The sequence below is a fragment of the Microtus pennsylvanicus genome, chromosome 7, assembly GCF_037038515.1.
Source record: "Microtus pennsylvanicus isolate mMicPen1 chromosome 7, mMicPen1.hap1, whole genome shotgun sequence".
In the NCBI taxonomy this organism is placed as follows: Eukaryota; Metazoa; Chordata; class Mammalia; order Rodentia; family Cricetidae; genus Microtus; species Microtus pennsylvanicus.
In genome coordinates this window covers 32,601,755-32,626,093 of record NC_134585.1, presented here as the reverse complement: position 1 = coordinate 32,626,093, position 24,339 = coordinate 32,601,755, and the positions used below count along the sequence as shown (strand labels likewise).

At 47.7% G+C, this 24,339-nt stretch overlaps 1 protein-coding gene across 2 annotated transcripts in view; it reads right to left on the bottom strand.

The window, feature by feature from the left end:
* Cracdl (CRACD like) overlaps window positions 1-18,727 on the bottom strand; it is a 125,722-nt gene extending 106,995 nt beyond the window's left edge. Inside the window, exon 1 of one of the 2 annotated variants that reach the window (XM_075980410.1) lies at window positions 18,196-18,727. The gene's annotated coding sequence lies outside the window, so the exon portion shown is untranslated. The remainder of the gene's footprint in view (window positions 1-18,195) is intronic. The other variant, XM_075980408.1, reaches the window with a different exon arrangement.
* Between the last annotated feature and the right edge of the window lie 5,612 nt (window positions 18,728-24,339).

Genomic DNA, 24,339 nt, shown 5'->3' with positions numbered 1-24,339 from the left:
TCTCTGTCTCTCTGTCTGTCTGCCCCTTCCAACCCTGGCTGTGGATCAAGAAGTGATCTCTCTGCTGTTCCTGTTACCATGCCTTTGCTCCACCATCATGGATTCTAACCCTTTGAAACCACAAGCTCCAAATTAAATGCTTTCTTTCATAAGTTGCCTTCATCACGGTGTTTTACCTCAGCAACAAAAAAGTTACTAAGGCACCTACCCAAAGCATCTCCTTCTTAACTAGAACAACAGCATCTATCACCCAATACCTGCTCAGCTCACTGAAGGCAACCTGCAAAACATGAAGGCTCAGCCAGCAGTGGTGGTGTACACTTTTAATCCCACACTCTGGAAGAAGAAGAAGCAGGAGGATTCTTGTGAGTTCAGGACATCTGGTCTGTATAGGACAGTGGTTCTAACCCCTCACTGCAATGCTATGGCCCCCAACCTTAAAATTATTTTTGTTGCTACTTCATAACTGTAATGTCGCTATTGTCGTGAATCGTAATGTAAATATCCAATGTGCAGGATGTCTGGTAAGCAACCTTGATGAAAGGGTTGTTTGACCCCCCAAAGCAGTATTGACCCATCGGCTGAAAACCGCTGTTCTGGGCAGCCAGGGTTACATAATGAGACCCTGTTTCAAAAGAAAACAACAAAAGCTAAAAGAAACGACGAAGAGCAGCCCTTCTCTAACACATCATGTGTGCAGCTTGGTTTCTACTTCTTCCCCATGGGTTTGCTTTCTTCCTGCAGCTCCGACTCATCACCCTTCCGACTTTAGATCATGGAGTTCCCTTGCCGACGATGCACTCTCCGGAAGTGTTCCAAAGGGCTTGACTGCAGCTGACAGGAATGACTCACTGCCCGTGACTAGTGGTTTCCAAATGTTCCCTTTTAGAAATAACACTGGGATGAACATCCTTGCAGAGGGATCTCTACCTGCAGACTTAATTGTCTCCCCAGGATAAATCCCTAGAAATGGAATCAGCAGGATAAAGGGAGGAAATCTTTTAAAGGTTTTTGGGGCAGACTGCCAAACTGCTTGGCAGGAATCGCGTATCTTCCACTCCCACAGTTCCAGGAGACTCCCCGGCACACACCTCCACCTGCAAAGAATACCATCACCCACACGAACAAATAAAAAAACACCAGAAATGTGCTTGTTTGGCAGCAGATCTTGTATCAGATTTTACATGCAACTGTGAGACTGAGACCAGCGTCTTCACACGTCACCATATCTTCCATCACGTTCCAATCTTTTTCTCTATTCCTAGTTGGAGGTTCCTTCAAAAATCACAGGGGTTCAGTAGAGAGAGGAGGCACAGGTGTTAAACTTTTGGGAGGCTGAGTCAGGAGGGTCTTGAGTTCAAGGCCAGCCTGGGCTACACAGAAAGATCTGATCTCAAATGAACAAAGAAATGGGCATATTGATTATCTTATTTGTCTTACATGTTGCAAGCCTTCTTCCTGGTTACCATCTAAGTGGTGATTTCCTTCCTGTTTTATTTCTTCATGCATCCTGAAGGCTACACATGCACACATTCTTCAAACACAACAGCTGTAGCCTTGAAGCTTCAGTCTCTAGTAAGATAATTCTCATCTCATAATTGCTTACTTATCAACACTTACCTTTTAGTACTTTAATGTTTTTATTTTTTACTCTTAGGTTTTAATCCATGAGGACAAAGCTCTGTGAGTAAGTAAAGCTAAACAACAACAACAATAATAATAATAACAAAAACAAAACTAGGCTGGAGCCAAACTAGGGATGTACCTGGGATTAAATTTTACTCTTAGTTACAGTTAAATAACAACTAAATATATTAAACTACAATTTCCAGACTTTCTAGTATTTTCCATGAAAATACTATTTTCACCCCAATATCAAAATGTTCAAATTATTATAAATATATATTTCAATAGCTGGTCATCTCCCTAGATTCTGGCTGGAAATTATATTAAGTCTACAAGTTATTTGGGGGGAAACTGAAATATTGATGGTATTGATGGAACATCCAAACATCTCCACGTAATCATTATGTCCTTTACACCAGTTCAACAGATTTTTCTGAGTCCCCTTCCTAGAAGTTCCAGCTTTGATCCCATCATGAATAAAAGCATTTCCCTGGTGCAGGTCTAGGGCTGTGCCAGGCAACGCCCACCAAGTCAGTCCCGGCTGGTCCCAAAGCTTTGATAGAGTGGGTCACCTCCAGCACTTCCCTAGTTTGGCTTCAGCCTCGTTGTTTTTACTTTGCCTACTTAGAGCTTTTTTCAGGTTGGTTCAAAACTCATAAACCTCTGCCTCAGGCTCCCGAGTAACAAGGACACAGCCCCCCTCCACCAAGCCCACTCAAGATGCCTTTCTGCCCGTGAGCCACCCTCATTCCCCAGACATAACCCTGCTCTATAGTCAGACTTTTCTCCCAGCTGCAAACGTGCCTGCGCTGGGCTTCCTCATTGGAAAAGGCTTCCCTTTCCCACCCTGAGCCCACCAATCCCACCAGGTTTGCATAAGAAATGGCAATGCCATTGTGGGGGTGCGACCTCCCTCCCCATCATGGCTGCAGGAGCAGTGTACAGGAAATGGATCTGGGCGGCAGCAATGAGCACCCGTGTCACAGAGGAGGAGCTCCCCCAACTCACTCCATGATCCATGAGTCAAAACAGAGAAGACAAGGAAGATGGGCGCTGAGAACAAAGGAGGGCCTATGCTTCTCTCCCAGTGAGCCAACGCGAGTATCTTTCAGCCAGGCCAGTCACATTCCTAGGATCTCCTGACAAGGTCTCAGGTTCCTACCACTCAAGGGAAGGTTGGAGCCTGTACTTGGAAATCAAGTCTCCCTGACCATGGCCCAGACTTGCCCTGGGTAAAGGTTGTGTCTCTCACCCCAACGGCACAACAAATTTGCCTGTAAAGCTTATTAGACCCAGACAGTCCCACCCAGACCTCCTGAGTCAGCCTGCAGGGTGAGGCCTGGGCAGCCATGGGGCTACCAACACAGGCCTAACAGGTAAAGGGCCAGGAAAGCCACCTTCGCCAGTGCTGAGGCACAGGCCTCCTAACAGGGAGCATGCCATTTCCTTCTGCAGACTGGTGTGGATGACAATCACAGGGACAGGTGAGAAAGCCGAGATGGAAGTCACATGTCCAAAGGTCCAGGCAGTGAAGACCTCAAACAGTTCATGGCATTTGAAAATCCACCCTTTCCGGGCCTAGCTAGAACTGTGCAGGTCCTGTGATTCCCGAGCATCCACTTCTCACAGATGTCTAAGTTGGTCCTGAGCCTGCAGAAACAAGGCATCTCCACCGACAGGATGGACTGTGGTGGAGGTGGGGATCCCTGCAGTCCCTCGTGTTCCATTCTGTACCACAACGAGCCAAGTCACCAGCTTAGCCCTGCTGTACTGGGTCACTCCCATTGTTGTGATTCTGGGTCACAAGGACCCTCTGACACATTCCTACCCATGCTGACATGGCTTTCTTAGGCTCATATATTTTTGTCTTCAAGACCCCCTGCTCCATTAAAACAATTGACTAAAGCTGATTTTACTACCGAAGCAGTACAAAAATGAATATATCAACATTGTCTATTAAAACGTTTCCTTTAACCCCAAGGTCACCTTTTTCCTCTGATCTGAAGCAATCAGAAATGAAAACCCTTCGACACTGAGTCTCCCTGCCCATAGCTAGCCCTTCCTGACCCTGATCCCCCACGAGGTCATCCCAAGTGGAATGCCCAGCTCGAGCATGGGCTATGCCCATATCTTAGACCCATAGAGCCCTCAGAGCCCTCACTACTCTCTCCTGGAGCCTCACTATGCGTAAGTGGCAGATTCAGAGTGCTCCTGGGATCCTCAACAGCGGTGAGCCGAAGGAACCCTGGGCAGAATGAAGAGAACTTTACCCGGTGGGGACTAATGTTGCAGCAGCCAAGACTTGCTCTAAAGGAGTTTGTATGAGGCTGGGCGGTGGTGGCGCACGCCTTTAATCCCAGCACTAGGGAGGCAGAGGCAGGCGGATCTCTGTGAGTTCGAGGCCAGCCTGGTCTACAAGAGCTAGTTCCAGGACAGGAACCAAAAAGCTACAGAGAAACCCTGTCTCGAAAATCAAAAAAAAAAAAAAAAAAAAAAAGGAATTTGTACGAATCTGTTTTCTTTACCCTAACATATGCTTGATATAAATCAATTCAAAAGGAGCAAAGGCTTAAACACACACGAAACAATGATGACTGATCCTGGTGCTCTGGACCGTGGTGGCACTGGGCTCTGAGGGGCGAGTTATGACAAAGGAGTCTGTTTGCTTAATGGCGTGGCAGAGGAAGGAACCAGGATCTGATAGCCCCTTCAAGGACACGCCTACTTCCAGTGATGAAATGACCTCCCACTTGGCTATGCCTCTGAAAGATTCCACAACCTCCCGTATCCAAACTAAGTCAGTATTGCGCTTGACTTTCCGGTGGCAATGTAGTTCATATTCAAACTGGCTTGACACCCAGCGACATCTCAGAGCTAGGTATAGGCTCATGTTCACCGAGAAACCTGGCTTCTGAGGGGGCGAGACATTCCTATAAGAGAGCCAGAACTTAGGAGAGTTCAATGGGAAAGGGGGGATTTGGGAGACACTCCTGTCCCTGAGTGGGCAATGCAGACAGCCTGTCAACATCTATTGCTAATATTCCATATGGCCATGACACTTCTGTCTCTTTGGTAGTGAACATTTGCTTAACGCTTGGGATTGTTTTTAATGGCTGAAAGCTAAAAATAAATGAAATCCAGAATTAAACAGAACAGAGCAGTGACTACTCATTGGAATTTACTTGTTCTCTTAGCCCCGCTGCTTAATTGGAGTTTATGTTTGGTTACTTCTTTGAGACATTATTCTGTTCAGTCACACAGGTTTTTTTATAGAAAATATTTTAAAGAATATTAGGGAGTGGAAAGCTATACTTCATCTCTTCGTTGAGGTGAAATTCCCAAATGCAGAGGTGGCATGACTACAGCACCTCCTAGTGAAAACTATTGGAATTACAGGCAAAGTTCTCAGGAGGAAAAATAAACTATGGAAGGCAGTCTGGGCTATCTGCTTCTCTGGAAGTCTACACAAATGAATTTTCCAAACACAAACCTTAATTATTTGTATCTGAAATTCTTATATACAAGCACTATCTTGAAAAGAAATATTATATCACACATGTATGCAAGTGATTTTTAAACATGTGTGGATGTTGAGAGGATTAATAAAATACAATGTCACCTATCAAACCCTCAAGACTCAGTGTTTTTTGTTAATGATGTCCTTCCTAATGACAGACTGTGAAAATATAGTCACTGTCATGTAAGGGTTTTCCAAATTGTTCACTATCACATACACAGAGGAGCTAGAAATTGTGGCTTTAGGGAGAGTTGTCAGTTTTTAAGAAACTAAACATCAGAACTAGAGCGGATAAACAGCTTGTTATGCAAGCATGGAAACACAAGTTCAGAACCCTGGTAGAAGCTGAACAGACACTGTGGCCTTCTCTAGTTTCAGCACTCAGGAGACTGGGCAAGCTGGCTAGCTAGAATAGTTGGGATTGGCTAGCTTGGGTTCAGCAGGAGACCTTGTCTCAGTAAATAGAGTGGAGTGTGATAGAGGAGGACGTTCAATGCCAACTTCAGGTTTACATATATACACAAGTGCACCCACAGGCTTGCAAACACAAACACACACACACACACACACACACACACACACCCCACATATACATGCCAATATGAAAGAGAGAGAGAAAGAAACCAACACTATGGTATATTGTATATTGATCCTTTGACACTTTTCAAATCATTGCTTTTTGTATGTTAAAGACTTGATCCCCGGAGAAAAGGTGGTGGTACCGAGAAGGCAGTAAACATTTAAGAGGTGACACTAGGTGGGATTTGGGGACTGCTGTTTTCTTTGCTTTCTAGCCATGTGTGGCCAGGCTGGTCCACCCACAGCTTCCTTGCCATCACCATCCTACCGCAGATCTTAAAGCAATGGGCCAACTGACCATGCATTAGAACCTTCAAAGCTATAAATGAAAACAAACCTCTCTTTATAAACTGGCTAGCTTGGGCACTTCTTGAAGTGACAGAGAACTGGCTAGAAAACCTGGGGAAGGATCCAGTATGAACTTGAATTCGGTAGACAACCAGTAGCTGAAATTGCAACTCTGGACTAGAGACTGGATGGCCATCAGAAGAGGTTGAGACATGTGATACCGAATCACAGTGCTCATTTAGGAGTTGAGGAGCAGCAGGAACAGATGATGTTTGGCAAGTACCTGCTCCTTCAGCTAATCCAGCACAGGGTAAGCAGTTCACTGGAGATAGCCCTAGAAGCCAGACAAGTCAGAACCACAGCCGTCCACAGCCACCACCCCCCTCACCCAGTGCCAACCCAGGATCCAATGGCCTCTGGGCTGCAGCCACCAGATCTGAACTCTAGCCCACTCCCTCAGGCCCACCTGGGTCTCCTGGGCTGGTGACGGGGGAGCCATGTTTGCTTCCTACCTGGAGTTTCTTCACCTTAAAACACAGATCACCATTTCTACTTGTTTTTATTTTATGTGTATATGGGTGCTTTGCCTCCATGCCTGTCTGTGTACCATAAATGTGCCTAGATCCATGGAAGACCAGAGGAGATACTGGATCCCCTAGAACTAGAGTTCCAGGTGGCTGGGAGCCCCATATGGATTGTAGGAATTAAACCCAAGCTCTCTGGAAGAGCAGCCAGTGACCCTAACTACTTATCATCACTCCAGGTACCATCCCCTACCATCTCGAGACTTTCTAATTAGAGAGACAGTCATCAGATCTAACTACTCTGTAAGTACCTAACCACGCTTGGAGCATAGCCGTTGATCAGCCAGCTGTGCTCTCCCTCCATCCTTCCCTTTAGCAGGTGAAGAAGGACTCAACAGTAGTCATCTCATGCTGCTTTGGTTGGAGTGTCGTCTGTGTCCCCCAAAGCATCACGTACAGGAACCTTGCTCCTCAGTGCAGTGACGGAGGCAGAGGATCCTTCTAGAGAGTGGAGCCCACTAGAAGACAAGTAAGTCCTTGGAGTGGCATCTCCAAGGGATTTAGGCAATTCTCAGGGGATCCTAGTTATTTAGTTCCAGTGACAGCTGATTATCAAACAGAGTAAGTGAGCCTGCTCTCCTGAGTCTCTCTTGCCACATAACTTCTCCCTCTGCTGACAGTTTTCCCCACCATGATGCTAGCTGCCATCATATGATGGAGTCAGAAATGCTTCTCAATATTTTATGAAATGGAACTACCAGATACGTCCATCAACATCCATGTGCACAGATCAAATGTGAAATCATGACATTCACAGGAAAACACATGGAACTTGAAACATACTCAGAAAGATGAAAATTACATGTTGTATCTAATATATAGATCCTTGAATTTAATTTTTGTGTATGTGTATACATGTAGGAAATACACTTCATTAAAAAAACAGAAAAAGGATTGTATGAAGAGAAAATAGAAATATCGAGAGGGAAGAGGGCGATAGAATGCAGGTGGCATGAATACAGAAGGGTATTTACTGAGGCATTCACATGTGGCCCAAAGATGCCAGAGTCATGCTACTAAAGTCCCAGTTAAACAACCCTCTTTTCTTCAAAAAGTGCCTGGCCTTGATTATTTTGTTACGCCCATAGGAAACGGCTTGTAGATGTGCTCACTCTTGGGTTGGCACGGGGTAAGCACTACATAGGCACTGGTGCCCCCACCAAACTCTTACAACACCCTATGCGTTAACACCAGTCCCTTCCCAATTCTCAGGAGGAGGACAGAAGCAAAGAGACCCCACATCGAGAGACTGAAAGAGCCAAGGTTTGGACTTGGAGCTCTACTTTGAGATGGGCTGGAAGCTGTCAAGTACCCCTCCCAACACAGCAGAGAGCCCTGCCTGACACCTCACAACCCCACCTCCCACCACACCCAAGGCAGGCCCGGCACAGCCTGCCATCCACTCGAGTCTCACCAAGTGACGACTGTCCACCATTCCTAGCCACAGCAACGTTCCCCTTGCTCTGACATCCGTCATCTCCATCTGCAGCTTCCACACAAGCCACAGTTTCTAATCTCCTCACAGCATCACAGTGTGAGGAAGACGTTGGGGTCAGGCTTCACCAAACAGCAAGGGCCTGGCTAGAGCGTCCAGTCAGTGCCTCGCATCCTATGAGCTTCCCAGCCCTGCCCTCCTGTCAGTTGCTGAGAGAGGGAGAAGGGAGAGGTAGGAGGGAGTCTTTGCCATCACTACAGTCTGGGGCTTCAATGCAGGACGAACCACAGGAAAAAGCTCTGATGTGGACAGGAGATGAAGGAAACCATCCCAGAACCCAAATCCAGCTCTAGCCATGACCACATCTAGCAAGTCATTCTTGACACTGAATGAAACGCTGAAGACTTCACAAGGACATTCCCCTGCTGGGCATTTCCAAGGTCAGGGTTTATCACAAAACAAGAAGATGCAGGCTGGAGAGATGAGTCAGTGGTTAAGAGCCCTCGCTGATCTTCCAGAGACCCTGAGTTTAGTTCCCTGTACCCATGTCAGGTGGTTCAAAACCTCCTGTAACCCCAGCTTCAGGGGGATCTGATCTCTGCATTCACTCTTACACACACATACACACACACACACACTTTAAAATAAAAATAAATTAAAAAAGAAAGATGGTCCCTGGTCTTCTACGTCATGAAAACGTGGACAAGTCCTGTGGCTACGCTGTCCTTCAGTTTGCTTCTCTGTAAAACAGTGGCAGACACAGCAAAGGAACAAGCCACCCTGAAGTCCTTGTTTGCCAGCTGAATTGTCTCAGGGTGATAAGATGAACACCCACAGGGCATGTGGCATACGAGAGGGCAGCCTTGTCACACTGGGGATGCAAGCAGTGTGCCATTCTCTGGCTCTGGTTGGCCCCCTGAGCAACCCTGGCCCAGATCCCCCCCTTCCCTGAGCCTCAGTTTTCCTCCTTCTAAACTCACATAAGTGACTGGATGGATCAAATGAGAGCGTCAAGGTGAAATTACTCAAAATAATGATAATCCATGTTGCCATTATTAATTATTCGAAAGCACGAGTCAGTGAGGGTTTGTAGCAGGCCTACTGAATATCCAGCATTCACACCCCTCCTGCTCCCCTCCTTACACACGCACCCCTAAGAGATGCATTCCACCTGAGGAGAATCGAGAGAAACCAGCTTCTGGTACTGAAATAACTATCAGAGTTTACTTCATACAACACGACCAGTACAGACCCCACAGGAAAGGAAAAAGGCTTTGTGTAGAAATCAAACCCTGCTTTCAATCTGTAAGGGGAACGTGACAGAGACACCTGGGGTGAGAGCCTGGATGTGGGAGGCTAAAAGAATGAGAAGAGAAGAAAGGGGGGCAAGGAGGAAGAGAGAAAAGGAGGGAGGGACAGAGGAAAGGCAAATTGTTTGGTGAATATCAAATCACTACTAGTTCCCCTTTGGTCAAAAACCACAGGTTTCCTGGATAGACCTAGGAACAGCATGACCTGCTGGGCCCATGCAGGGCTTATCCCCAGAGCAGGTAGGGGCTCCCTCTTCCAGTGCCCTTTCCACCACCTAGAGGAGCACCACCTCATTTAAATAGTTTACCCATCAGGAATAATGCTTGCTGTTGGGGTCAGAAGGACCCCACCATCAGATCCACGGCTGCCCGCCTCCGTCCGCTGTCTCCCACGTTCCCTGTGCCCCTGACAGTGTTCCCAGCTGCTAAACACATGGTCTTTTTAGGAAACTCTTACTCAGCATGCTGCCCCTTATCAACAGAAAATACAACACCCTACTTAGGGGGCTCCCGTCTCCCCACGGACACCAGAATTCACAGTGGTTCCATACAAAAGCCCAATGAACAGGGAAAGAGAAAAATAAGCTGACTGCTGATCAATTATGACTCACGAAAAAAAAATCAGCTATTTACATAGCAGCAAATTAAGTGTTGCTTCCCACCCACGCCTGGCCATGCAGGGCTCCTCAATATTCACCCCGCACCGAGAAAGTGTGAGAACACTCACCTCACATCCCGTGTGCCCTCTCCTTGAAGGCAGGTCTCCTGCTGCCCTGATTTCCCAGCTCTTGGCTTGCAAGCACCCTAAGTCTGAAAGGGTTGTCAGCATCTGTCTTCGCCTTGTTCTCCCACCTGTTCTGATCCTCAGGCTGGAAGCTTCGATCTGATTTCTCTATGATAACAGAGCTGGGACTTCGGGGCTCATGTCAGGAGGCACCTGCACGGAAGCGTTCAGCCTTCCCATGAATGCTGGCAGAGGTCCTAGATGCTCGAGCATGTCTCCCCCGGCTCTGAACAGCAGATGAGACCCTCCATCCATGGAATGGGTGTTTACAGACTGAAGACACGTGGCCCGAAGCCACCAAAACTTCCCGGAGGGCCAGATCTGCCCTGTTGTCGAGGTTCCACCTGGGTGTCTAGCCGAAGACCAGGCTTTTAGCAATCTGTCAGCCCTGCATTTCCTGCCTTCAGTCATCTTCTGCTTAGATTAATTAAGACTGAGTTCCAAATAACACAGATGCTGTCAACCAAGACCCATGAAATCTCAGTACCAATTCATCTCATGGGAAAGAATCTTGGTGTGAAAAAAACTTAATTCAGGCAGGATGCATCAGAGGAGGAATCTTGTCTATATACAGGAAATAGACATCAGGGTTAAGTACTCAGAAGTAATCAGACAATTAATTATGAAGAAACAAAACATGGATGAGGCTGGTCATTGTTGTTCTGTTACTAAATGGTGGAAGATTAGAAATGACCTAACTAAATACATCTATCCAAGATGAGGCTTTGATGATGAAATTAAGACCTACCCATGGAATGGATCCACCCCAGCCAGGGGACGGATGCAAAGAAGAAATGTCTAATAATCCAGTAATGTGGGAAAGAAACTCTATACACAATACTTTTGAAAAGGTAGCCCACAAAGCAATATGGATATCACCTCTGCTTATAAACAATGCCCATGCCACAGGATCTGCAGAAGACTGGGGTCCCCAGACCCTGACCAAGGCAACCCAAATCTGCAGATACTCAAGTCTCTTTGTTATGTTTTGAATGTTAAGTTTCTCCCACAAGTTTATTGGTCTGAGTACTTGGTCCCTAGTTGATGGTACTCTTTGGGCAGGTGTGGGATCTTTAGGACGTGGGACCTAGTTGGAGAAGGCTTGCCGGAGGGCTGGTCTCAGTGTGAGGATTACAACTTGGCTTCACTTCCAGCACAAACTCTCTCCCTTGCTTCCTAATTCACTGAGAAGTAAGGAGTAAGAAGTGGCAAAGTCCTGTCACCAGGAACACCCTGAACTCTATCATGTCTTCCTTACTACAAGAATTTACACTTTCAGACGGTGGCAAGACAAAGTCCTTCCTCTCTCAGGTTACTCTCTTGTCACGATTTGGTCATAGCGATGACAGAAACAACCAATACACCCTTAAATAAAATGTCAGGGCTGGAGAGATTGCCCAACAGTTAGTGCTTGTTGGATCTGAGTTTGGGTCTCAGCTCCACATCAGGTGACTCAAAACCACTTGCAACTCCAGCTCCAGGGGATCCGGTGCTCTCTTTTGTCCTGCGAGGGCACACACCCATGTGGCATACACTCACACAGACACATATACACACATAAACAAAAATATTCTTTAAAAATGGCATAGTATTTGCATAGAAACTACATGTATCTTCCCACATACTTCAGATCACCTCTTGATTATTTATAATGCCTACCACAATGCAAATGCTATGCAAATAGCTGATAAGTGGCATTGTTTAGAGAATACAGACAAGGGGTGGGGTTGCAGGGGGGGGAGCTCAGGCATATTCAGTTGAGACAATTTATTTTCAAATGTTAATAATTTGCAGTTGACTGATCATGGATGCAGAACTCACAGCTATCTACCAAAGGGTGACTGCATATTCTAACCCAGTGCATGCACGCATTCATGGGTCTTCATATGGCACAGGTGCTTGGAAGGATGTGTCCCAGACGATATGGAGATACTTGTTCCTTTTCTGTCCCTGGGTTTGCCTGATGGTGAGACCACTGAGTCTGCCAACGGCATCTGGCCTGGTGCCATAGAAGAGAGCAGCCGAAAAGCAGCTGAGCCATGACAGTGAACCAAAGCACAAGTCTGGGCACAACCCAGTTTGTCTGACAGGCCTGCTCAATGCAGTGTGTTCCTTCTTGGCCTTCCCTGCTGGCCCGGACAGGTCCTCCTCCACCCAGAGCCTCCTGAAGTCTCTCTGTTTTAGAATGCGGTACCAGATAAGACACACCTACCACAACACCTCAACCCAAATGCCCGTCTTTTCTCGTGAAGATCATGAAGAAAAGAAGATAAGATGAGCCAGTGCTCAGAAAGTGGTAACTCACCCCTCAAAACACTTGTGCATGCCTGCTGAGATCTCGTCTGCAATCCAAGAGCATACTGAAAGTACAGGGATGCAGAGACACCAAAGGAGGCAGGGGACTAATCTCCCACAGAGATCCTGGCTGACGTTAAACAGGGATTCAAAACTACATGGATTCTGGGTCCTCTGGAAATGAAGACTGCAAATTCATTACATGAATCCTGTAGGAGATATTTAATACAAAAAAATAAAGAAGACATGTGTGTGTTAAACACAGCGAGAGTCGGGAGGCCCGGAAGATGCCTAATGTTCACAGTGTCCTAAATATACCCAGGACAGCTGGGCATCAGATATCATGACACTCTAAATACAGAAGAGACACTCAATATTCATATGCATAGGACTATATATTCAAGAGAACCTAATATCCAGGCATAATCCAGTTACCCATGGGTGACACCTGTTCCGGTCACCCAAGTTCAGACTCGCGGAGCAGAGCAGGTCCATGCTCCCTTACTAGAATGTGTACATCCTACAACATGTACGGCCTCACTGCGAGTACTTCAAGTCTGGTGCTCGGAGCCACATACTAGTGGGAAAGTAAGCTACTGCAGAGAGATGGAATGGGAACACCTGCAATATAGCGTGCAGGTGCTGGGGGCCTTCATCCTGCCTAACGGTATCTATCCACCTACTCTATCTCTGTCCCTGTTTATCACTGCGTGTTTAAAATTGCATCAAGGCCATTGCCCACCTGGCATCTTCTAGCGTCGGTTCTGTGCTAGAGCGCTTTGTACTATAGGCGCTATGGGCGATATGCCCATTCTTCTTAAATAATATCAGATCCCAAATGCTAAGTGCTTTGTGTTGTTTCAAGGATAATTCTAATTGGGAACTCTAATAAATGCCTTCATACATTCTCTTATTTAGACGTTCTGTTAATTTTGTGAGCATGCATGTATGTGTGTGAGTGTGCATGCAGAGACCAAAGAACAGCCTCTCCTATGACCGACCATATGAGTGCAAGGGACGGAGCTAAAGTCAAAGGCTTGGGGTTAGATGCTCTACCCGCTGAGCCATCTCTTTGGCCAACACTTGCAAATTATTAATAAGCCATTCTCTTCATTATTTACTACCTAACATGTGTGTGTGTGTGTGTGTGTGTGTGTGTGTGTGTGTGGTGTGTGTACACCACCATTCCTATTCCATGGGGAACCTGGGGTCACAGGCTCCTAAGCAGTAGTGCAGAAACCAAAGCCCGCCCTCCTCACTGGAATGAACTCCCTGCTGTGAGAAAGCAGAGTCCCTCTGACATTTCAAGGTCCCACACTAAGGCTAGGTCTTTCTAAGTGTCTCTTGAAGACTGCGTGCAACACAACTAGTGTGCCTGGCGCCTCCCACAGACACGAGAATTTGGAAGCAGAACCATGAGAGATCTGGTGTGGACTTCAGAGGTAAGGGTAGAAGGTGGTCCCACACACCACAGCTAGGCAAAGACCTGAGGAACTGATAGATAACTTTCCATGCCTCACCTCCCCCAAGACTTTCTTAGTTTCTTTTTACAGAAAACCACAAGAACTACTTGAGGCTGCCTCCCCTCAGGAATCTCTTCAGGAATGCTGACGGAAATTCCTAGGTTGGTGGTTGATGCTGACACACCTGTGCCTTCATTTCCTGGCAGCTCACTACTAAGGTTACAGAGAGACATGGCAGCCACCAAGCTCAGGCTATGGGGGATAGAGAGCTCTTAAAGCAATACAGAGAGTTTAGGGATACGTTTTCAGAATCACACGTGTGTTCTCAGGACCTTTTATCTGACCTAAAAGTTCACAGTCCTTTTCTGGACTTGATGAGAATCATTAACAGGATCTGACAAGAACATGTCACCGTTTGCATTCAGCTTGGAGACAACAAGAAGAGCTTATTACTCTGGGCACTCTTGCTGTCCTGCCTGCTGGTGACACTGCTGGTCCCACCAGGTCTCCCAGAAGCGAAGAGATGTGCACACCTGCCAGACACCTGCCAGACACCTGCCAGACACACCGCCGGCAGACACAAGCTTTAGTGGGTCTCTGGCTCCTTCTCAGATTCATGCGGCTAAGTCTGTTGAAGGCTCACCTCTTCCAAGGCTCACCTTCAGCAAAAGCAGAACCCAGGGTGAGCAAAAGCCAGGGCTCAGACACAGAGCTGCCTCCCTAAGAGCCTGCCTTACTCCCTAGGTGACTCCCAAGCCCTCAGAAGGGACAGCTGTAACCAGATTTTCTGTCATTCTGCCAAGTCATCATACATGCTAGGAATACCGTGGGTCGTTTGTAAGATGAAGCAGCATCCCCAGAAACAGGAATCTGCATTCACTCGTGGGAATTAAAAAGTCCCGTGCACATAACCCAGGCCGGCCTACCGAAGGGGGTAATGGCACTTCCCTGTCTTGTTTTCCTCCATCTTCCCCCCACCCCGCCCCACATGACTGAGACACCCTCTCTCCAGGGACAGAGGAGGAGGGTAATTAATATAAGATTGCATTTTCAATTATGGAAGGAATACTGTGAGATTTCCATCTGTGTGCCACAAAGTGTGATGATTAAACCAAGACAACTGGCTTACCCCGTACCCCAAGCATTTTATCATTTCTTTGCATTGGGAACATTCGAGATATTTTCTTTCTTCCTTTTTTTTTCTTCTCCTAGACAGGCTTTGTTTGTGTTGCCTTGAGTCCTGGAACTCGCTCAGTAGACCAGGCTGGCCTCAAACGCACAGAGATCCTCCTGCCTCTGCCTCCCAAGTGCTGGAATGAAAGGTGTGTGCACTAGCACCCTGCAAAATATTTTCTTTTTGGATTTGAAATGGATAGTAAGTTATTTTTTTTACCTATATTCATCTTGCTGTGCCAGAATATGATGCCCTCATACAAAAAAACTTACGTTTATATTCCCTTCACAGATCAGTGAGAAAGCTTAGCTGTTTCGGTCTAAGGCTCTATTCTAAGCCTGGAGTTCAGCAACAGAAGAAACAACCTAGGAAGCATTCTTGGTCACAGATATTGAAAGGTTCTTCTGGTCCTGGGAGGAAATGGACTGGGAAAGACCCCCACGCCCAGGACCTATTGAAGGTTGAAGGTGAGGTGGCAAGCATGGGGAGCTTTGGTCCAGCTGTGTGTGATGTTGGGAAATGGCAGCCTAGTGTGGTTTCAGAAAACCTCCACAGGTTCTCTGCTCTCTAATAGGGAGGGACTTTGAAGCCTTGGGGGAGAAGTCTGAGAGCCTATGCAAAGGTCAAGAGTGAGACCCAGTTAAATAAAACGCAGCAGAAACCCTAGCCAGGAGACCATTGGAGCACTGGGGTGAGGGTGGGAAGTTGAGGAAGAGAGGCTCCCTTGAGAACAGCAAGAAGACCATCACAAAAGAGGCAACCCTCCCCATGTCCAGATGTCACCGTGGCTTCTTCCTGGTGTCTAGCCACCACCTCAACAAGGAGCCTAAAGAAAGACTGGGGTGCAAGCTACTTTAAGTTATACAGTGATTGAAATATCACTTGAATTAGGCCCAAGAAAAACAGAAATCCTGAGCTAGAACTAAGTATACCAGAAAGGAAGCCAAAATACTCTGTCTGGTGGGAAAATTAAGTTTACATTTAAAAAAAATAACAAAAAAAACAAAAACAAAAAATTGCATCCTTTCACAATAAACAGGCAGAAGGAAATGTATCCATCCTGATTCATAGGCTTTCACTGGGTCTCTGTACAACACAAACAATATTTATAAGACTATCTGCCTGGGCTAACTTCCAGGGCAAAAGCACATGTCTCCAGCTTGCCAAGTCAAATGCAGGCCTACCAGGCTGTCCCAGAGAAAACTTAGCCTACAGGAGGGCCCCCACGCTTTCGCACAGTCTCTCATTGTAACTGAGAACTCTGAGAGCTGGCTGTTACACGCCAGCCATTCCGGCTGCTGTAACAAAGTGCTATAGACTGTGACTTATAAACAACAGAAGTTTGTAGCTCACAGTTCTGGAAGTCTAGGATCCAAGTACGAGCCGATCTGGTACCCACGGTGATGGTTGTTTCCTGACTCACAGACGGCACCTCACGGTGTTCTCACACAGCCCAAGGAGGGAAGAAGCGCTCCAACCCCAGGCAGAAGGCACCGGCGCATAAAACCATCACCATAGAGGCTAGGCTTTCTGTACAGGACTCTGGAAGAGTCCGCGCACGTGCGCGCGGCACACGATGCAAGCACGCAGAGTATTATCATTTCTCTCATTCTCTGTGAAGACAAACTGAGACTTCACAGCAAGATTTGATAAGGTCCAAAGAACCACGGTGAATGGTGACGCACCTACGTAGGTCAACTATGCTAGCAGATACCATGTGCCAAATCTCATGCACTTGCCAGCTCCTGCAGGATGGATACTCCACTTAGTGGATACTCCACTGCTTCTATAAATTGGCAAGGACTGCTGGGGAGGTAGAGCAAATCTAGAACACCAGTGAGTCAAAGGCAAATGTCTCCGAGGTTACAAAAAAAAAATCAGTAATGTTACTAGGAATGTTTCATGCAACATTTTGAAGCATTAAATATGAAAATCCATGATGTACAAAATACCTCAATTTTAAGTAAAGGCAGGATCAGCCTCCCTGATTTCTCAGTCTTGTCTACTGCTCTGAGATGGAATTGCACAACACTAGGACTGAGCCTGGAATCCAGCCCAGCTAACGCAGGCAAGGCATCTTCACGCCACCCCACGGGGGAGCTTTCTCTCCACCATTTTATAATCTCAAAGAGCTCTTGAGGCGGCCCCAGTCCTCAGTCATCTCAGGTGTGTGTCTGCATGACTGAGCTCCCAAGGAACACCAGCTTGGGGAGATTCGATTTCGTTGTTGCTATGTGTTTAGGTAAATGGAAGGAAGTTCCAGCCTCCGCCAAAGGACGGGCATACTTTAAAATAGTTGTGGAAGGTGCAAGGTGGGCTTCCAATGGATCACACAGGTGTGTGTCTCCCATCTGGATTTTCTGATTCAATTCTGGCGCGATACCAACTGTCCACCTGCTACCCGCAAGTCCAGTCACACCAGGGTCCACACACACACACACACACACACACTGCTTGCATTTCAAAAGCCAAAATCGAGCTCATTTGGGCAACTACTTAGGCTCTCGACACATGTAAACTCACACTGAAAATGAAGTCCTGCCGGTTAGGAAATGACTGTTCAACAAATATTTGTTGACTCAAATTTTGATTTTTTTTCCCCTAAGATTCAATACAGAATCCCTTCTGGTGACTTGTAACCTAAGCTCCAGACCTGTTAAATAAACCATGACCCGAAGCATAAGGACGTCAGTCAATGTCCACTGGTCTCCCTCACCGTAGCCTTTGGAGACAGACACAATTATGCCCAGTACTAAGAATTGAAACGCACGCAGCAAGCCCGTCTCCCCCTCTTCCTCTGTTTTCTTAGTGTTAAAACTGGTTAAACTGCTCAGCTCTGCCTCGCATTTCAAAGTTAAGTCCAGCAAAGTGCTCAGAGGAAAACTTTGGGCACTTGCGCGTCTGGCTCCCCTCGCCCCACTGGCCACGGTGTCATGGATGTGGCCCCCACACGGGTGGCGTGGGCCCCGGGTCCGAAGAGCCCGGGCTGACTGGGCTCTGCCTGCCACCACCTCCCCAGGTCCACGTGGGGACAAGACTTCGGGAACACGCCAGACCCCCGGCCCCGACTCCCTCAACCCCTGCGGGGTCTGCGCCCCACGCGCGCTGCGTGACCACGCATTTCAGACCGCCCCAGGTACCTGGCACTAGAGCGTGGCGGTGCTTGGCAAACGCGCCGGGAAGGGCTCAGTCCTCGGGGACACGCGGGGGCTGCTCCGTCAGAGTGCGCGCTGACCCCCGGCCGCAGCGTCGAGGGCCGGCGGCGCCGCGCAGCAGGGGGCGGTAGGGTGCAGGGAGCACGGGGTCTGCGGCCGGGGGATGGACGCGGACACGGGCGCGACCCTCGGGCGGCCGGCCGCGCTGGCCCTGCGCTGGGCGCGCACTCGCGGATCCCGGCTCGGCAGCGCGCGGCCCGGCGGGGGCGGACGCGGCTGCTCCGCTCGGCTCAGCTCTGCTCCGCGCCGCCCAGGCCCGCGCGCCTCCCCCGCGCCGCTCCCGCCGGGCACGCGGGACCCTGGCCACCCCACGCGGCGGCGCTGCGGAGCTGGGAGCCTCTCTGGCCCCTGCCAGCGCGAGGCCCGAGGGCCCGGGGACCCCGCGGGAACGCAGACACCCAGGATCAGGGCTGCTGCGCGCCACCTCCCTACCACCTGGGCCTCGGAGAGTGGGCGCCTGTGTGCAAGGGAGGGACGTACGCGTACGAATGCAAGTCAAAGTTGTTGTTTCATAACCTAGTGGGTCCCAGCGCCTGAAGGCTCATAAGGGGAGCTGCCGCTCTGACTTTAGGTTAATTGCTGTGACACTGGCAAGTGTGGGAAGAAAGGTTGGAAGAGACATCTCTACCTGGCTCCCCAACCCCCATTTAACTGAGGAGCTGCCCATTTTGGGAAGAAACTGGCTGTGATTGCCAGCTCATCTAATCAGCTACCTACAGAGCCCCACTTCCCACAAGCTTTGGTCTGCTGGCACGGCCTAGAACCAACTCTTCATCCGTGTCAAGGAGGAAGAACCAGGAACGTCAACTGAGTCCCAGAAGGGCTCCGAGGATGCAGTAGCATGAGCCCTAACTGGAAGAGAGGATTTTACCATCAGACAGTGAGCTCTGACTTCACGGCGATGTTAGTGTTATTGGAAGACCTAGGTGATGGCTTGCAACCAGGGACACCGAGAACCCCAAAAGCCCACACTCGCACCACTATTTGGAAAAGCTTCTCCCCACAGCTGGCTGAAAAGCGAGACCAAAAAGAGTAGGAAGACAGGAAAAGAACTTAGAGCTAGATCTCATTTAGTTGGATACATAAAAGGAAGTTTGTTGCCTTCTTAAAACTTTTTGATGTAGTCATCCCCTTTGGTTCAAGCTAGTCACTTAAAAGTCCCCTTTGATGGTTAAATGAATTAACTCCCTCTATGAAAAGAACATGAACAAATCGTGAATCAGTCTCCCAGCCCCCAAACTAACAACCATTCCCAATGAGCAGGTGACTCACGGCGGAGAAAATGAATTGGTTTAGGTGTGTATGTTTGCCTTGTTTGAAATCCTCAGACTAAACTGAACAACTAAGAGCAAACAAACCCATGCCCTCACCCATCTTGAGTCTGCTGCTGCTTGCTATTCAGATCCACATGTATTCCGAACGGCTGTAACCACTAAATATTAATCGACTCCATAAATTATCTTTCTAACCTAAGAGTTTTGTTTCCAGAATATCAGGAGCCTCTCTGGCTTTATTTGTATGTGCTTGTGGGTGGCTTTTGAAGTTCCTGGAGGGTTTCAGAGGGGGGGAAAAAACCCAGAGGATCTTGGTGATTAGCTAAGGCTGAGAACACGGTGTCAACACCCAAAATAGAAACGGTTGGGAACTCTGTGACTAGGTTAGCAACATGGAAAATGATCTGTAGGCTGGAGAGTGGGGACCTCTGTGCTTTCAAAGAAGGGAATGGGAGAAGGAAGACCTGCCTATTGTCACCCCAGGGACGTTCACCTTCACGGACACCTCTGGTTCTCAGCTGCTGTCCAGGAACTCTTCTTAGCATTTCTGTCACCAAGCCTTCTAGCCAGTCGGGGAAAAAAAAAAAAAAGCCTAACAGATCCAAGGAAGGCTTCGTAGAACTTCAAAGAAAACACAGTTTCTTAAATCCCACAGAAACTACCATTCAGCCAAGAGCACAGGGTTGGTGACTTTCCAGATGCTAGAAAGTCTGTCTTAGTAATCGCTAAACATCCCCTTCCAAGGGAAGAGACCCCCACCACACACACACACACACACACACACACACACACACACACACACACGACAAAGAAGGCCATGCTACCTCTGGGTCTATTAGGTCTACTCTGGAAACACAGCATTGCCAAAGGGGAGCTGCTGTCCCAACCCAGTCACTCAGTGAAATGCTTCAGTCTCCAGGAGAACCCTGAACAAAAGCTCTACTTTACTGCCCTGTTACAAGTGAGAGACTAAGGCAGTTTTTTTTTTCCATGCCGTGGGCAAACAAACAAGGTCTGTGGCCACAGTCACACAGGCACTAAGTGCAAAGCCAGAGTTCTAACCTATAGTCTGTGTTCTTACGGCTGGGCAGAGCTGCCCTCTCAAAGTGGCTTCTAACACCGACGACAAAGAAAGTTTTGAATTTAGAAAAAGAGACTGAGCCGTACCTATTCCCAGAAAGATGCCTCCTTCAGGGCATCAGAAAGCAACATTTTAAAAAGCTTTTCATTTTTACATTTTAAATTATTTCTATTTCCTTTTCACTCACTTATTCCTGTGCTGGTTAGTTTGTGGTCAACTTGACACAAGCTAAAATCATCAAGGAAGAGGGACCCTTGATGGAGAAAATGCTTCCCTTAGATTGGCCTGTAAGTGTGCCTGGGGGACATTTTCTTGATTGATGATGGATGTGGGAGAGCCCAGCTCACTGTGGGCGGTGCCACCTCTGGACTATGAAAGAAAGAAAGAAACAAAGGAAGGAAGGAAGGAGGAAGGCAGGCAGGCAAGCCAGGAAACAACTTTCCCACGTGGTCTTGCTTCAGTTCCTGTTCCCAGTTTCTGCTCGAGGTCCTGTGCCGGCTTCTTCTCTAAGTGATGAACTGTGGGGTGAGACTGCAAACCAAAGACCTCACCACCACCACTGCGTTGCTTTTGCCCAGTTTCCTGTCACAACAGTAGAAAGCAAACCAGGAAAGTTCCTGGCACCATCATCACCATTGTCACCAAGGGGATTTAGCCAGAAATGAATCTCCACTGCCCTGCAGATGCTTTCGGTTAAATGAGAGGCTTATGGTGGAGTGAAGAGAGCGTTAAGCCAGAGATGCTGGGCTTTCTCACCTCAGCTGGCAGAGGAGACATTGTGTTCTTCGGGACAATTCATCCCCAGACTCTGTTTGTGGGTTTCTGGAAGACAGCCAGTTTCTTTGGTTTCAGATTCAGGAGGCAGAGAGCCCCCAGGCAAGCTCTTCCGGCAGAGCTCTGGAGCCAGGACCAGCCTGGTTGTCATCCTCCAGGCAACAGGCTTGTGGTTGCCCAGGAAAGTCTTGGTGGCCGTGATCTAATTGAGCCGCCTCGCTGTATGAGGATAATGGCTGGAGCCCGAATCCCTGGCACTTACATCAATTCTGGTTGAAGTCATGGCCTTCAAACCTGAATTCCAGCCCTCACTCAGAAAGCAAAGACAAGGGATCCTCCCAAAGCTGGCTGGAGGGGCTATGCTATATTAGTCAGAGATTCTGCCTCCAGAGAACAATGAAGGAAGACCCCCAAAGTCACCTTCCGCCATGACGGCCTTGTGTGGCTCCCCCATATGTTGCTGTAGCACCCACTCTTCCACTTCAGACTCTTTTCCCAAATTGACCTACTCAGTCATTCTTCAACGTTTGCTCTGTTCCCTTCCTTCTGACTTAACCCATAAGTCCCGCCCTCTCCAGCCCCAAGGCCTTGATTGTCATGGCAGCTGCTCTATACCACTCTTCCAGGCACTAGCCAGCGGTGAGGACCCTGGGCCCTTGGTCCTCCCATGACGCTTTTCTGTTTAAACACACAACCTCCACCAACTTCCTCTGATCCTAGAGCCAGGCTGGTTTCCTGGTTGCCAAGAAAATACGTAGAGCGCTCAGACTAAAAACATAAAAGAGTTCTCCAGCCTCACCAGGCCTCTCTTTGCACGTTTAATTGCTTTCTGAACAGCCAGACCCACCAGAGGAGAAAGAAGGGGAGACCACCAGCAGTACAAACCCCAGAGGTCACTGTGACTGCTGTATTGTTGTTGTGTGTCCATTTTCGTTTACTATAGAAAGGGTATTCGAAAGTCTTACGTGGCTGAAGTTAAGGCACAGAAGGGAATGTATCTGAAAGGTAGAGCCCTTGCCTAGAACACCCCAAACCTTGACTCAATCCCTACCCCCATCAAACAAGAAAGCACAGTTGAGATAAAGACAAATAATTTTATACCCCTTTTATTTTATTTTATTTATTTATTTATTTTGGTTTTTTGAGACAGGGTTTCTCTGTAGCTTTGGTTACTGTCCTGGAACTAGCTCTTGTAGACCAGGCTGGCCTCAAACTTTATACCTCTTTTTAAGAACTACACTGTACTACATGTATTTCTCCATGTGATAAAGAAGTCTTTGCATGTATAAATTCTTAACAACTTGCTAACATTCTGCTATGTGGCTACCTCACAATTTAATGTTTAGGATTTTGCTACTGCCTTGTTTATGGGGTATGTTACAACATTCCTTGTTGGTATGTAGGTGACCCACCAGGGTATGTTTTCCGGCATCTCCTTCTGTTGTAGACAGGGGTTCCAAGGTGAGTCAGAATGAATGAGCCTGAGGCTCTGGCCCCCACAGGCCTGAGACACAGTTGTTCATGGTTTCATTTGTCCCTGAGTGGCTCCCTGCCGCCCATGGCTACTCTCAGGTGCTGTGTATTCCCAGGTCCCACCAGAGTCTCTCGTGAATATATGGGTTTCCTTCTTCACCGGAAGTTAAACAGTTACAGAAACGTGGTCTTTCTCAGCTGAGGGCACAATGGGAGGAGCTTCCTAGATCATCTGGGTGGGCCCAACACTGTCATAAAACTGCTCATGGGAGAAGGGACAGATGGTGTCCTGAGACTCTGCAGGAGACTGAGGAAAACGCCACTGAATATTTGCTGCAGGGGGCATCAGCCCAGGATGGCAGGTATCTGCTAATGCTAAAAAGGCAGGGAACCAGTTTCTTCCCCCTTGAGCCTCCAGAAGAAGCCTCCTTGATTTTTAGCCCAGTGAAATTCTTACCAGAACCCCAACCCCCAGAACTCTAAAAGGATTGCGTTATTAAAACTACCAGTTTGGAGCTGGGGAAATGGATGAGTGGGCAAAGTGCTTGCTGCACAAGCATGGAGACCCGAGTTCAGATCCTCTCACCCACATAACTGGACAGATAGGAGACTGTTGCGCTTGCTGGTCAACCAGCTTAGCCCAAACAGCCAAAGAGTCCCAGTGAGAGGCTGTCTCGAAGGGATAAGGAAGAGCTGGAGCAAAATGCCACACATCTTCTGCTGGCCTCCACATATGCGTGGGTACATATGTACACACCACACACACATTCACATGCACACCAGACACACAAACATACACATGCACCCCACACCCAAAGTTTGTGACAATTCATTATTGTGATAGCTGACTAATAAAACATTGATTTAGATTTCCCATCTCATTGCTGGGTTCCATTTCCCGGTCCTTGCGCACTGATGTGGTCTGTAGCAGGGGTCCCTCAGACACACTGGGGTCAAATGCTACCTGAAGAAGCATAATCATTACTATTCCAAGTGAAGGCTAGCGCTGCCCTACTCGAGTAAGATCTGGACTCTGGTCTAAGAGGCATCCTTTGCTCCTGCTGTTGTTGATTCTTTTCATGCTAAACACTGGGGATCTGTTTTGGAATCTTGACAATTATTTAAATGTCTTTCCGCATGGTATAGACTTCTCCTCAATATCCATCACAGTGCTTCTAAAACAATTTCCAGTTAGCCCACCCAAATATTATAGGATTTATTATTAATCCTTTCCCCCCTTTCGAAAAGCTGTGTTCCTTTATTCAGGATACCTAAATATCAGAATTGTGTTGGTATTAGATACCAATAATACTATTTTTCTATAGAAAAGTGAGGTCGTTATTAGTATAAGAGTTGCAAAATTGTGCCATTCCAATTCCACCCAGTTGGCTACTGTTAGTGACTGACATTCGATGTTTTGGGGAGATCGTTTCCTTACCTCTGGATTTATGAAATTGTAATTTATGG